Below are 17,118 nucleotides of genomic sequence, written 5' to 3' on the forward strand. Positions count from 1 at the left end.
CGGATCGAATACTCCCAGCGGATTAACGACGAGGGATCGGTGTGCCGGCCAGCCCGTATGTGGTTTCTAGACGGTTTTCCACGTTCTACTAGGTTAATACCAGGCTGGTTCCCATGTTCCGCCTCAGTACACGCTATAGAAACACTTAGAGCAGTTTCTTACTTTTGCAGACAGAATTTACACAACACGCAGACCGGTTGGGTACACTTCTTCTGCCCTGGCAGGTGGAAGGGAGGGGTGGAAGCCGGCCGCTGTGGCCGAGCGGTTCTAGGCTCTTCAGTCCGAAACCACGCGGCTGCTACGGTCGCAGGTTCGAAACCTGCTTCGGGCATTGATGTGTGTGATGTCCTTAGGTTAGTTAGGTTTACGTAGTTATAAGTCTACGGGACTGATGACCTCAGATGTTAAGTACAATAGTGCTTAGAGCCATTTGAACCATTTTTGGAGGGTTGGAGGGGGGAGGGTGCATGATGACCTTAGATGTTTGGTCTGCGTTAATACTTACTCGCAAGGGGACCGTAAGAACTTCCTTCTCACCGATTTGATTCATACCGACAGACCGTGTAGAGCAGGACTAGGATTTCAACATAAGTAAATAGAACGAAGCAAATTTCAACCATTTTGGAGAAAATCGAGTTTGAACATTTCATGCTTGTTTATACACTTCTAGTCGTCGTTACTAATTAAGTATTCCGAAGCGGGTAACGCTTAGTTTCGTAAGCGCAAGGACTGTGGATAGAATCTCGCTTCCGATACTTTTTTTATTTCGTTTCCACGTTATTCTAACAACAGATATGCGTGGTATGCCGCGAAATTTTGTAACGACCGAGAACCGCTTACGGATGTAACCAAAGTTTGTTTTGCAATTGACACATTGAAAAAACCATAAAAAGATCCGACGTTCATTGGAAGCGCTGTATGTCGCAGTAGGCCTAATTATTGTTTCCCACGTTTCTATTACCAGTATTATGCTGATTCGTTCAGTGACCCATAGGTTACATATCGTACTTCCCACACAAGTAGATAAAATATTGCCGCGCGAAGTGGCGGCGCGGTTTGAGGCACCATGTCACGGATTACGTGGGCTCTCCCGCCGGAGGTTCGAGTCCTCCCTCAGGCATGGGTGTGTGTGTGTGTTGTTCTTAGCGTAAGTTAGTTTAACTTAGTTTAAGTAGTGTGTAAGTCTAGGGACCGATGACCTCAGGAATTCACCTTAGGAATTCCCACACATTTGAACACTTTTTGATAAAATGTTGTAATTAAAATGACTACACAGTGTTCAAATGGTTCAAATGGCTCTGAGCACTATGGGACATAACTGCTGAGGTCATCAGTCCCATAGAACTTCGAACTACTTAAACCTAACTAACCTAAGGACATCACACACATCCATGCCAGAGGCAGGATTCGAATCTGCGGTCGCGCGGTACTGTGTTAATTGAAAGTTCTTGTGTATCCATTTTTTTCTCCTTTTTTCATGATGAAGATAATTAAAATAATAAAGGAATCATTCAATAATGATACGTTGCGCAGTCTTAATAATTACATGGAGAGATTAAGAGTATTTCAGGCAAGGATATTCGATCCATGAATCTCAACTTCCTGGAACTAATCGCTTAACACGCTCGGCTGCGGACGGCTCGAGTACTAGCAACCAAACAAAATATATAAATACGAATAAAATTGTCAAACGCGGTTTTCTCGAAAACGGTTGAGTGTTGCCTCTTCTTGTTCACATACCGGGTGATCAGAAAGTCAGTATAATTTTGGAAACTGAATAAATCACCGAATAATGTAGATAGAGAGGTACAAATTGACACACATGCTTGGAATCACATGGGGTGTTATTAGAACCAAAAAATACAAAAGTTCAAAAAATGTCCGACAGATGGCGCTTCATCTGATCAGAATAGCAGTAATTAGCATAACAAAGTAAGACAAAGCAAAGATGATGTTCTTTACAGTAAATGCTCAATATGTCCTCCATCATTCCTCAACAATAGCTGTAGTCGAGGAATAATGTTGTGAACAGCACTGTAAAGTATGTCCGGGGTTATGGTGAGGCATTGGCGTCGGATGTTGTCTTTCAGCATCCCTAGAGATGTCGGTCGATCACGATACACTTGCGACTTCCGGTAACCCCAAAGCCAATAATCGCACGGACTGAGGTCTGGGGACCTGGGAGGCCAAGCATGACGAAAGTGGTGGCTGAGCACACGATCATCACCAAACGACGCGTGCTAGAGATCTATCACGCGTCTAGCAATATGGGGTGGAGCGCCTGGCTCTAATAAAACCCCATGTCATTCCAAGCATGTGTGTCAATTTTTACCTTTCTATATACATTATTCCGTGGTTTATTAAGTTTTCAAATTTATACTGACTTTTTGATCACTCGGTATGTTGAAGTCATCAGTGTTTCCCTACATATCCTTTCAGGATGAATCAAGTCGGTGAGAGGAAGTTCTCGCAGTCCACTTGTCAACATCAGCAACTTGTGTCCACAGTAAACTGGACATATGTGCTTGTAACAGTACGACACATACATTCGTCGAGTAGCTCTGACAGGAAGTACAGTCCTCCAGGTTATGGTGCTCTTTCGTTTTGGAATTCCTGTTGAAAGTATTGTGAGTTTTGCGGAAAATGTATGCTTTAACGAAGCGGATCCATGAGATCTTCATATTATACTCGTTCCACTTGTCGTTTGTAAGCTACATAAAAATAGCGTCAGTCTGGTAATTATTGGTTTGTGGACAAAATGGCATATAACTTTTCGATTTATTTAGTCTTTCTTTGAAGGCTGTTCGATTTCCGTACACATGATCACCCTGTAGCAAACAAGAAAAGATTTAACGCGGACAAGAGACACGCGTGATATCGTATTTTATCATAGCTGAGTGGCACTTTGCGCTGGCCACGTAAGGTGGGCCCAGAGGGAGCAGGCGCTCGACGTGTGAGGCGAGGGCAGAGCGGCGGCGGTGTTATGCAGGTGCAGGCCGCATCCAGGACTAGTGCGGCCGTTAGCAGGCCCACGGGAGCGGCGGAATCGCCGTGTTGGCGCGTGTCGCCAGGCGCGGATCGCCACGCTGTCACATGTAAATGACATGCAAACCGCCAGAGGACAAGCGACAAGGCCGCGCCGCGCCGCGCCACGTCACGCCGAACTTGGGCTAGCGAGAGGGGGCAAGGGCGCCTGGCTCACACCCAGCAGGTGTAACGGCTCCCTGTGTGTGCTTGTGTGGGGAAGGTGGTGGGTTTCCCTCTCTCCTTATCAGCTGATACTACGCCCGGTGTTTCCAAAAAGACGTTCGCATTCTACACCACATACGGGCGACATCAGACTCATGGACTGAGTCAAATCCTCCGCTTGTTGTGTCACTGCCATAAGCTCGAGCGTTACTAGGTTTCCAAAGGGAAAGAATCACTAGTTTGAAAAGAAAAAAACGCTCGTTTGCTTCACACACTGTATCTTGCAAACGGTAGATGCAGGTGAAGAGGCAGGTTTCCGAGAGCCAGCTGATATTGTACCACTGTGCTAATTATCCTACGGTCGCAGGTTCGAATCCTGCCTCGGGCATGGATGTGTGTGATGTCCTTAGGTTAGGTTTAAGTAGTTCTAAGTTCTAGGGGACTGATGACCACAGATGTTAAGTCCCATAGTGCTCAGAACCATTTCAACCATTTTGCTAATTATCGCGATAAGTATGGGTGAACAGAGCTGACTTAAAGAATACTTAAGTAACTAGCTTTCTCCTTGTAGCTTTGCAGCTTTCGACATATTGTGCACACAACTCCTTCTCCCACCTCTCTGTGACCACCTCTTCCTCCCCTCGCATCTCTGTCCATCTCATCCTCCCATTTCTATCTCTCAATCTCCTCCTCCCTCTCTCTTTGTCAATCACCTCCACCCCTCTGAACCTTATGGTGTCCGCAGCTCGTGGTCGTGCAGTAGCGTTCTCGCTTCCCGCACCCGGGTTCCCGGGTTCGATTCCCGGCGGGGTCAGGGATTTTCTCTGCCTCGTGATGACTGGGTGTTGTGTGATGTCCTTAGGTTAGTTAGGTTTCGGTAGTTCTAAGTTCTAGGGGACTGATGACCATAGATGTTAAGTCCCATAGTGCTCAGAGCCATTTGAACCATTTGAACCTTATGGTAGATTTCGAAATAGACGACAGAGGAATAGAGAAACAATTAAAATCGCTCAAAAGAGGAAAGGCCGCTGGACCTGATGGGATACCAGTTCGCTTTTACACAGAGTACGCGAAGGGACTTGCCCCCCTTCTTGCAGCGGTGTACCGTAGGTCTCTAGAAGAGCGTAGCCTTCCAAAGGATTGGAAAAGGACACTGGTCATCCCCGTTTTCAAGAAGGGACGTCGAACAGATGTGCAGAACTATAGACCTATATCTCTAACGTCAATCAGTTGTAGAATTTTGGAACGCGTATTATGTTCGAGTATAATGACTTTTCTGGAGACTAGAAATCTACTCTGTAGGAATTAGCATGGGTTTCGAAAAAGACGATCGTGTGAAACCCACCTCGCGCTATTCGTCCACGAGACTCAGAGGGCCATAGACACGGGTTCCCAGGTAGATGCCGTCTTTCTTGACTTCCGCAAGGCGTTCGATACAGTTCCCCACAGTCGTTTAATGAACAAAGTAAGAGCATATGGACTATCAGACCAATTGTGTGATTGGATTGAAGAGTTCCTAGGTAACAGAATGCAGCATGTCATTCTCAATGGAGAGAAGTCTTCCGAAGTAAGAGTGATTTCAGGTGTGCCGCAGGAGAGTTTTATAGGACCGTTTCTATTCACAATATACATAAATGACCTTGTGGATGACATCGAAAGTTCACTGAGGCTTTTTGCGGATGATGCTGTGGTATATCGAGAGGTTGTAACAATGGAAAATTGTACTGAAATGCAGGAGGATCTGCAGCGAATTGACGCATGGTGCAGGGAATGGCAATTGAATCTCAATGTAGACAAGTGTAATGTGCTGTGAATACAAAGAAAGAAATATCCCTTATCATTTAGCTACAATATAGCTGGTCAGCAACTGGAAGCAGTTAATTCCATAAATTATCTGGGAGCACGCATTAGGAGTGATTTAAAATGGAATGATCATATAAAGTTGATCGTCGGTAAAGCAGATGCCACACTGAGATTCATTGGAAGAATCCTAAGGAAATGCAATCCGAAAACAAAGGAAGTAGGTTACAGTACGCTTGTTCGCCCACTGCTTGAACACTGCTCAGCAGTGTGGGATCCGTACCAGATAGGGTTGATAGAAGAGATAGAGAAGATCCAACGGAGAGCAGCGTGCTTCGTTACATGATCATTTAGTAATCGCGAAAGCGTTACGGAGATGATAGATAAACTCCAGTGGAAGACTCTGCAGGAGAGACACTCAGCAGCTCGGTGCGGGCTTTTGTTGAAGTTTCGATAACATACCTTCACCGAGGAGTCTAGCGGTATATTGCTCCCTCCTACGTATGTCTCGCGAAGAGATCATGAGGATAAAATCAGAGAGATTAGAGCCCACACAGAGGCATACCGACAATCCTTCTTTCCACGAACAATACGAGACTGGAATAAAAGGGAGAACCGATAGAGGTACTCAAGGTACCCTCTGCCACACACAGTCAGGTGGATTGCGGAGTATGGATGTAGATGTAGATATTGTGCTCCCCTCTCTCTGTCCATCCCCTTCTCCCCGCTCTTCCTTTTCATCTACACCTTCCTCCTTCCCAATCATTCTGTACATCTTCTCATCCCCCTCTGTCTTTCTGTCTCCTCCTCACGCCTCTCACTGTCTCTATCTGTTATGACGCTCTCTCTTTTTCCATCTCATCTTTCTCTGTACTTCACTGCCCGCATCTCGTGGTCGTGCGGTAGCGTTCTCGCTTCCCACGCCCGGGTTCCCGGGTTCGATTCCTGGCGGGGTCAGGGATTTTCTCTGTCTCGTGATGGCTGGGTGTTGTGTGCTGTCCTTAGGTTAGTTAGGTTTAAGTAGTTCTAAGTTCTAGGGGACTGATGACCACAGCAGTTGAGTCCCATAGTGCTCAGAGCCATTTGAACCATTTTGTACTTCACTGTCATCTCCACCTGCCCTCTCGCTCTCTCTCTGTCTATATCCTCCTCTCTACTGTAGCCTTTTCTCTGTCCATTTCCTTCTCTCCCTTTCGCTGTCACTTAATTCACTCCCACTCTCTCACTATCCCTCTCCTCTGCCCCTGTCTGCGCTCAGCCATGCCCGTCTGCGAGTGTAGCCCGTCCATGACATCCTGATACTACCTGCACATCGCTCGTCCGGCTAGCCACGTTGTTTATCACGCTGCTTCCCGAGTGGGTAGACGTGCCGGTCCCTGGTACGAATCCGACTGGGCAGCTTGTAGATGGTTTTTAACGCGGTTTTCCATTTGCCTCGGCGAATGCGAGCTGATTCCTCTTATTACGCCTGAGCTACACTATGGCGGCGATTGCTGCGCAAACACTGTCTCTGCGTATGCGTACACCATAATTACTCTACCACGCAAACATTTGGGGCTACACTCATCGCCGTCCGGAGTGGCCGTGCGGTTCTAGGCGCTACAGTCTGGAGCCGAGTGACCGCTACGGTCGCAGGTTCGAATCCTGTCTCGGGCATGGGTGTGTGTGACGTCCTTAGGTTAGTTAGGTTTAATTAGTTCTAAGTTCTAGGCGACTGATGACCTCAGAAGTTAAGTCGCATAGTGCTCAGAGCCATTTGAATCGTTTGCTACACTCATCTGGTATGAGATGTTCCCGGAAACGGGGGGGGGGGGGGGGGGGGGAGGTACTCTGGGGTCCGAACCGCACACCGCACAATAACCATGGGTTCGGTGTGGGGCAGCGACGAGATGGGTGGACTGCTGTGGCCTGTTGTGGGGTTGTGGACCACCTCGGCCACGGCGGGACGAAGCCACTCCGTCGTTTCTAGCTCCCCGGTTCAATACACAGTACACAATACACACACCTGCACATCACACCTGTCATGCAGAGCACACCAAAAGGCAGGGGTTGAAAGCCCTTTTTGGTCTGTATCGCCATTCTTGTGGGAGGTAGCCCGAAAGGGCTGCAAGCAGAAGGTGTATCAGATTTGCTTGAAATCGATTCAGAGTCTTCGAAGGAGATGCTGGATTCACACCCCCCCCCCCCCCCCACACACACACACACACTCACACAAACACATCATGTTTCATTTATATGACGTTAATCCAGTGTGTCATACTGAGCTGCTCATACAGCTTTAGGTGCAGTGTACAAGCTCCTGAGACAGGAAGGTAAGCAAGACCCACATCGTATTTACGTGGTGGATTAACAATATTTGGTCTGGTATAAGGGCCAGTCAGAGTGTGGTTTTTAGGCAGGTTTCCACACCTGTTTAGACAAAAGCTGGGCTGATCCACAGTCTCCACATCAGCAAATACACCTTGAACACCTTAAATTAGATAACAGACAAAATAAAGTGTAACAAATCACAGACATATGGTGCACACCATTTGCTTTCCTCAAATTAGCTAACAGTTGTGGCGACAGGTAGGCCATCTGGGCATGAAGTTTTATAAAAGAATTTGTCAAATCATGAAAAGAGCTAACGGGAGAGAGAAGCCACAACACAATGAACAATCACTGTTTTATAAACACTGAAGGAGCACTGGGTTCCCCATTGTTTCTTTAATATACAGCGTTGTCAGAAACAGACTGCAAAGCTTCTAAGGGTGGTGCAGGGTAGGTTGTGCTTAGAAATAGCTGTTAAAAAAATCTAAACGTTGCGCCATTTCCGAATTAACTACCACTGAAGTTACCAATCAGTCCATCGCGCGCGCAAATTCAAGAGGTCCGCCAGATACAATTAGTGCCAGTTGTTCTCATAGCGCAGATGATAGTTCACTAAACTGCTGAGCCTTTGGCCCAGCTTCCATCCTTATTATTGTCCCATGTTCAATTTTTGTATTGCTCTCTTGTTAGGTTTTAGGAAACCAAATGAAGAACTCGTTTGCCGACATCGTCTCTGGCTGGCGGCTTGATTTGGCGCACGCAATGGCCTGATTGCCTAACTTCTATGCTAATTACCTCAGAACCGGCGCAATTATCGAACTTTTTTCTTAGGAATTATTTCTCAGTACGACCCCCATGCAACACCTTTATAAGCTTTTCAGACTCTTTCTTACCATCCCGTAGTTGCACTCGCATATCAGTAGCTTTTTTTAATGATGAATGATGGTTAGTAAATAAGCTTCTTTACGTGTAATGACGTCAGCTGTCCTCATGTGTCCGCCTGTTCTTGCAAGCATAGCTCGTGATGTGCCCTCCACTCCCGTCTGCCCCAATGCACAACACGGAACCTCGCCCACTGTTGCTGTGGAGCGGTGCGTGTGAGAGGCATGGGTAGGAGCACATAACTACGCACGATTCTGCTGAAGTAGCTATACATAATACGGTGTGTACATTTTCAACAACTTTAATAACTTTTAACGTAGTTTATGTTCACTAATGAATAAAAGACGTTATATTTCCTACTTCATCCTCGTAGGGGGATTTGTTCTTTTTACTTTCTAAAGCAGCCTAAGTTCTTTCTCAGGGTTCAAGATATCTCGATGCCAAATTTCATTGAAATCGTTTCAGCAGTTTAGTCGCGAAAATGTAAAAGAGTCGCATTTCAAAAAAATGTTCAAATGTGTGTGAATTCCTAAGGGACCTAACTGCTGAGGTCATCGGTGCCTAGACGTACACACCACTTTAACTAACTTTAACTTATACTAAGAACAGCACACACACCCATGCCCGAGGGAGGACTCGAGCCTCCAGCTGGAGGGGCCGCGCAATCCGTGTCATGGCGCCTCTAACAGTGCGGTCACACCGCGTGGCTCTTCGAATTTGATAAAATCAGTACGGAAATATTAATTCCACTGAATTCCGTCCAATACAATAATTTTCAAACATGTGTGTAAGTTCAAAAGTCAGAGAGTAAACAGTTCTTCAAAGCTTAAATAGCTTTTTATAAGTATATACTTTTCTGTAATTCGTGTAATATTGTTCAAATGAATAAAATTCGTTCTCCCTCAGGGTTGAAGCTAGTTCTGAACCAAAATTCATCGAAATCGGTTCAGCAGATTAGTCGTGATATCGTAACTGACAGAGTTAGTTTCTCATTTATGATAACATTAATATGGTTGTATAAAATTATCAGAGGAGGTCACTAATGCTACCTGGTTGATTGCTGACGATGCTGTTTTCTGCGAGAAGGTTTCGTCCTTGGGCGATCTTAAGGAATTGCAGAACGACTGAGACAAAATTTCAACTTGATCTAACGTACGGCAGCGGCCTTTTAATATGGATCAATGAAATAAAATCTCACGATAAAGAGAAGGAAGCTTTTTATATGAATACAAGACCTGAGATAAACTTTTGGGACATGGCATACCACTTAAATATATAGGAGTAATACCAAAAAGCGACAGGAAACGGGAGAATTAGCAGTAATGAAGACGAATGTAGATTTAGATTCGTTGGGAGGGTCCCGGAAAAATTCATTGCATTTGGAAAGGAATACAAGATCATATTGTGACCAGTTCTAGAGTACTGCAACATCGCCTGGAGTTCTTATCAGGTAGGGATAACAGCTAACAAAGATCGAACTCAGAGACGCAAGGCTAGGCAAAGCGCCGGGGTCGTTCAGAAAGTCGGTGGATGCACTGTGCGTGGTGCTTGGGATATACCCGATAAACGTTAGCAGTCACGCGGCGATGTATAAACTAAAAGCTGGCAGACCAGGTACAAAGACATTTTAGTGGAGGAAATACAGACCTAGACAGAGCTGAAACACTGGTGAGTGACCTAACGGAATAGAACGTAGAACCACTGCGAAAAGGCTCGTAGAGTATATGCATTCTCCCCCAATCACGCGGGAGCGGTTGAGAATAAAACGTGTCACTCCCAGCAGGGGCATGGTTCATTTCTTAACAAACTACACGCTGCCGTGCAAAACAGGTAAAAACAGAACCTAACCTAGACGTACGATTACGCCATTTACGGGCGAGATGCTGAAAGTATAGCAGATGTCCTCGCCCACGGGCGACGAATATTAAGAGATCACGAGATGGCTTCTCCGGAGCGAGAGGTTCATTGTTCCCCTGAGGTTCTTCCTTCTGGACAGCAACCGCGGTGGCATTCAATAAATCTAAACTCTTTTCCTATCTTCCTCGTATCCAGTCTACTCAGTAATCAATTTTAATTTTAAACATTTCCGTTTCCTAATTGGCTTTAAACTCCCAAGTATTCCAAGCTGCAACGTTCTTGAAATAATAACACAAATAAGCTTCATATTATACAAATGGGCAATTCAGTATTGTGATAGCACGCCCTGACTCAGTCTTTAGGTGGCAGGTCAACTTTAAAAGGCAGCAAATAGAACAAAAGAAAATAAAATTAGGATCGTAGTACATCAGTAGAGCCTATAATACAATGTGACAGAGATGATCAGGGAACTTAAACGGTAATATCTGTAAGAAAAATACGGTTGTTCTCGCAAGACCTTATTAGGTGCGTTTAGAGAACCGATATTCAAAGGAGACTTTTTAATAACTCCATCGGATGTTTCACGTAGGGACTGTGAGTACTGAGGCATTCACATCGTTATTTTTCCTTCACTTGAAACGCAAATGCAATAGGCAGAAAACCAATAATATTGGAATTAATTACATGTCGCCATGTGCTGTACAGTGGCTTGCGTACTGTACAGGTTGTCAGGGTAGAGGTGAAGATATTGTGGTAATTGGTACCTTAAAATGTACCCACTTCAGTGTCTTTGTTGTTTCTTCTATACGTTTGACGGTCTTCCCGCAAACACATCACATAACTTACTGTCTGATGTTTCGTGCACGGCCCTAGCTGCGCCTCGGAATGGATTACGCCTGTCATTATAGATTACCCATTTTGCGTCCACGCATTCACTCTTAAATACCTGGCATAATGCTCGAGGTAATGCTTGTGTCACACGTACCTGGAGGTACTACCTAGCCTAAAAACATACTACTCATAATAACTATAATCGTTACTCTGCAGATGAAGTAAATACTGATGTGATGTTGTTCAGTACACTTCCCTCAGTCATCAATAGAATCATCTACTTATACTCCTAACAGCCTGTACATGTCGATGGGACAGCCCTACTGTAGTCATGATACAGGTATGAAAGTTGTGAGATAATTCGCAAGGAAAATGTGACAGAAGGTTATGTATCCTTTATGTAGCGCATTAAATCTTGAAGCTAACCGGCAGACTAGGCAAATGGTGTCATACACGATTTTTAGCTGAGAACATGCGTGGGATTCTGTGAATAACGTCAGTTACAGCCAAGATATATAACCTGGGAAAAAAAAAATATGTAGAGTACCGGCCTTCAACGATCCAAAACGTCGGTCACCCTACGTAAAGTTGTAGACGCAGAGCATGCCTACCTACCACGGTTACTTCACTGTTACACTGTATGCACACTGATATGCTTGACGTCGATAATAGTGTTAAATATCCGAAGAACATCATTCATAGAAGTGCATGCACGCTGGTAGGTAAAATCATTCGAGGTCTCGAATGTTAAGGACGAATTTTATACTTAAGGGATTGTTGTACGACATAGCAAGTGTATCGTTTTCCTTTCCGTTTTACCCATGAAATCACATCGCATCTTTTATACTCCGTAGTTCTGCACCAAACAGTGTATCAGTGAAGCATATCCGATCCATGGCGGTAGAAAACATGGAGTATTCTGCAAAGTCAAATCAAGCTGGCGCTGTATGATCTATACAAAACATACTTTATTTCTCTCTTATTATGACCTCTTTCTCATTTTAATTGGTGATGTGTGTAAAGAAGTTTAATTATCACTAAGTTCAATGCATGGGTTGATGCAGTCCTTTTTCAGTTCCTACACAAATTTCTATTCTGTTCTCTGAACGTGGTGTGGGAGACGGTTTTGTTCAACATTTCTCAATCATGTCCATTAACTTTGAACAATACCAAGTATTATGTTAAAACAGAAGAAAAGTAGCTTAGCGTTTTGTTTCTATGCAACGAATCTATAACCGTTAATAAAGAATACAACTTGAAAAGATATTTTTCCTGTTCACGTACAGATAGCAAGCAAACTGAGGGACAATTACGAAACCAAGAATTACAAATGTTGAAGAGCAGCTAGAAAACCCGTCTGTTCAACACCCAAGTAAGGCAGTACCACAACATTGTCAAAGCAATTTGAAGCCATTTTGACTGTTTACATATTGTCAAAGCAAGATCTGTGTTATGGGAAAAATATATAAAATTCTAAGTCATTCAGTGAACGAGACTTATTAAAAAAATTTCCTGAATGCTGCAAGGAAAAAAAATCAAGAATATTCAAGTACTGTTAACCGACGAACAGATATCTTATTGAATACATAAAATATATTTAGGGCATAACAACTAGTTTTACCCATTTCCATTTGCCTGTTTGTTCTGGTGGAGATACTCAAATGCTTACTCAGTACTAGCTCTTCCTATTTTTTCTTCACCTTATTCTTGTTTGTTGTTTTCTTTTAACTCTTTCGGCGTCCAATGTATTTACGCTGGCACAATTAGCAACTTGCATATTTACTAATTAATAAACCAATATCGCAAGAAGCAGTGATGTACACAACAGGTAGGGGACTATATTTATTAACAATCAGAGAGCACAGACTTAGTCGGGAGAATCACAATTGTTTTCTGTTTTAGCATTTCAGGTAAATAATTTCAGGGAGTCCCCGACGGTTTCCTGTATCCTGACCAAATACTTGGCGAACTCCAGCAGTTACTGGCTGCTAACGTGCATTCTCGCTGTCTTGGATGAAACAGTCCAAGAAAAAATCTACCGCCCATCTTTTGTGCTCATGACATCAGTGCTTGCAAGGAGCCTCTTTAATTATCCAAACGGAAAAATTCTGTGAACAGCTGAACAGCGAAGTGTGTGTGGTGAGGTCGGTCTGGAAAACTACGGAGAAGTATGTTTGGTGGAGATTCTCTTAGCTGCCAACGTACAGTTTGCCTGCAGCTGTTGCAGCTTAGTCTGTAATGGAAACCCCAAGTGCATGAGAAGCAAATACATAGTCACAGCATTCTGCGGTTTGTTTTCAGCTGACTGGGTTTAGCTGTGAAGTGAACTGAACTGCACCGGTGAACCGGAATGCGCTACAACTGTGTACACTACGCTGCGTTTATTCAGTGTTCGGTAGAAAGATGTAATCGATACTCTGGCTATTGAGACTGTAGCTGCTAATAATTTCAGTAAAAGATTACACTATTTTCGTTTTGCTGTTATGTCTACTGCAGAGAAAAAATTTACTTGCCTCTGGAACAATGTATATAGTCAACACTAATTCCTCCACGTTTAGCAGATCGATGTATCCGACATCGACTCAGAGGCAACTGGTTCGGTCACGGTACCACTGAAATGTCACCGGTCACGGGATAGGGACGATGTCTATCCAAAGTGAGAAGGACTAATGAGGGGGTACTTGATGCGTAAGCAGTAACTCTGGTTCCGAAAGTCGATTAATGGTTAGGAGATAGCCTGCTGACCACTTTCCAGTACTGGCTTCCAGTAACACCACTACGTAGACGATGAAGCAACGGTGGGTTGATAAATCAACATCTTACAAGGAAAATGCCAACATGTGGTTTATTTTAGTTTATTATTATAAGAAAAACAGCAACCAGCCATTTTTTTATGTATTTTTAATTATGCCAATACGCGTTTCGGTCTCACACCCATCTTCAATTGGCGTAATAAATATTCCATCTTCATTTGTACATCAGTAAAGCATCGACGAAAATTTGGATGCTGCAGCAAACACTTGAGCACTTATCAACATATAACGTCTCGTTTCCTCTTTTCGATATTATGTCCCAAAAGTTGCTACCATATACTGAGTATCAGAAGAAACTGTTATACACAGTAAAGTAACGAGTACTGCGAAGGACGGCTTTCTTGTGCTACCTGAAATGGTTCATTTGGTTCAAATGGCTCTAAGCACTATGGGACTTAACATCTGAGGTCATCAGTCCCCGAGACTTGGAACTACTTAAACCTAACTAACCTAAGGAGATCACACACATCCATGCCCGAGGCAGGATTCGAACCTGCGACCGTAGCAGCAGCGCGGTTTCGAACTGAAGCGCCTAGAACCGCTCGGACACAGCGGCCGGAATACCTGAAATATGAAAGTACTGCGCGACATGTCTCCTGTCGCTTTTTATAAAAAGCACTTTGAAGTTGTTGAGGTATCTCAGTTGTTGCAGTACGAAGATCCACTCCGTCGTTTAAAACATCGAAATGAAGTATTAATTACTTTTCATATACGCTATTTACACAAAATCTTAACCGTAATTCATACTGTCAAGAGAAAAGTCTACAGGGGTCAAATCCGTGGAACGGGCCGGCTACCGTACACGTTCTCTGCGTCCAATCCAACGATTTGGAAACAATTCGTGGAGACATGCTCTAGTATTTCGTGCACTGTGGGTTGGACATCAATCAAAACAGTACTAGAATTTACTGCTAGTCTGCCGAGAAATGTCTTTTAGCATTTATGGAAGATGGTCTTTTAGGGGACTGCGATACTTGCGCTCGTTTAGTGTTCCGTCTACCAACGGGGATTGTCAACAGACCGATAGAGCATGTTTCAGCGGTTTACATGGCCTTAATTAGTAAATGTTGCTTCATTACACAACAAGATACATGGTATATATGGAGTATCCTGTCTTAATGCCCATGCACGGAAATTCACAAGATTCCTTAATCGTTTCCATGCATCCATGTGTTAGGGACCTGACTCATGCCACTTGCGATTAATTTCTTCCTCTTCTGTCGTCACTTGTTTCGTTCTGTTACGTTATCAAGGTGTAACACTACCACTTTGATATAACTGACTGAAGAGGTTGATAAATAATTGCGGAAACGGTTAACGCCTATTGGGATATCTTGCCGCATACACCACACAAGAAGGAACTACATTGTTGCTACACTCTTCATGCGCCATGAGCATGTCGGCTTATTCCGCATTTCTAAATCCCATCGTCCAGTCGCAACTACAGCTTGGACTGTCTCACTACAAGAGACTATCAAGTCGAAATGCATCCAAGGAACACACAAGCACACTGTAAGCAAACATAAAAGCATCGTACCTAACAACTACTCTCGTTGAGTGGCACAAACAAACGTCGCCAGGGAAACTTTTCAAAATATGATATCTCGTAAACGACTGGCATTGGAATTCTGCAAAAATGCCACTGGCATTCTAATTTATCCTCAGTTTAGTCTTTTAATGTCAATAGGCTTTTTTCTATTTAAAAAATGTATGTTTCTCACAAAAGTACACTTTCTAAGTACTATTACGATTTGCTTATTGGTTAACAATACGAGCCCATGACTACCAATCCACTCTGTGAAAACTGCGCGTCAGTAGCACTTTCTATTTGAGTAATATCTGCGGTGCAAGTTTTAGATGATTCACCATTTATACATAGAGAGCTTAGCCTGTAAAAAAATAAAATAAAAATTAAAATTAAAAAAAAATAAAAAAAAATTAAAAAATTTGATGTTCCAGTACTGTGACCTTCTAGGGGATGTTTTTGAAACTAAGACTTCTTAAAATGTTGTTTCAACGTTTTTCTGAGTATTCTAAAAATTTGAATACAAAATTTGCTTTATATCACTTCAACCGCAGTAGAAATTCTGTCGTTCCACATCTCAAAATCTGCGTTTCTGATTTATTTCGTCAGAGGTACCGGTACGGCGTACCAGTGCGGGCCATCTCACTTCAGTATATATAAATATCAACAGTATTGTATACAATTTGAAATTTCACAGAGTTATAGTTATTTTTATTTCATAATGTTGGCCATACAAAAATGCTGGAATAAGCTGTTTCCAAAATTATTTTATAAGCGTGTTTTGGATGAATAAAAGAACAGATATTACATAACGGATTTCCTTAACCATCCTAATTCACCGCTTTAAATGAAATTTGGGTTTCAGCATGTAGTAAAGTTAATTACAATATCAACTGACGAAAGAGACTTTCAGGTTCTTGACGTACTGTCGCGTACGTATGAACGACGAAATTACATATCGTGCCTACAAAGAGGCATTCGCCTGATATAGCACCTCGGATTAGTATTCTCGACGTCTGAAGTGTTGAATTTCTCTCTGCTTTTCTCAAAATGTAGATAAGAATGGTGAACTGGGCAATAAGACTCATCTACCGTATTCTCTTTTGTTCCAGACGCTTATTTACGAGCACAATAAATCACTTTAAAGTATTCCAGTACTTTAACTAGACTGTTAAGCTCTTCTTTCTTATGAACATAATAACGCAAAAGTTTTAGCAGCTGATGTAGCTTCCTTTAGCAGAGTTTCCTGCTTTAATAGAAAATAAAATAAACACTGTGTGCTCAATTAAATTCCAAAATTCAGTAGACGTCACCAACTACGAGTAAAATTTGGATAGAAATTATCTAGTCATCTTCCTTGCGTAAGTAGCCCAAAATATACACATTAACATAAAGGATGTTTTTGTTAAAAACCAGGTGTGAAATGTTACCAAATAAAATGACGAAATCGCTCCTACTTCTTTGGCGTGTGACTGTATTCTTCGCCACGATTAATGATGATACACTGCACAGGTATTGCTTTTATTTTGAAGCATGGTAAATGCCCTGGAATGTGCACAGAAATACGTTTTTCAAATCAAATATAGGTACATTTCAAATACTTGACAATGCTGCAAAATAAATTCATCTTCATTGACGCGTGGAAGAGCGGAAACGCAGCTCAAAATAACCATGCGGCCTTTTCTTAAAACCAAGAGATTACCTTGATGTCAAGTAGAGAAAACTCGTGACGTGTGTAGAGGTAGATAACACCACTGTAAGAAAGACCAAGTTTCTAGCATACTTGTAGTAAACCGGCATAAAGTTTTTCAGGATACTTATCGACAGAGGTACTCGTTGATGGATACAAGCAAGCAAGCGCAGATAAACCAGAAAGAGACGAACCTGCAACAAACAAAAAAATACAGTCAG

The sequence above is a fragment of the Schistocerca nitens genome, chromosome 1 (genome assembly GCF_023898315.1).
Source record: "Schistocerca nitens isolate TAMUIC-IGC-003100 chromosome 1, iqSchNite1.1, whole genome shotgun sequence".
In the NCBI taxonomy this organism is placed as follows: Eukaryota; Metazoa; Arthropoda; class Insecta; order Orthoptera; family Acrididae; genus Schistocerca; species Schistocerca nitens.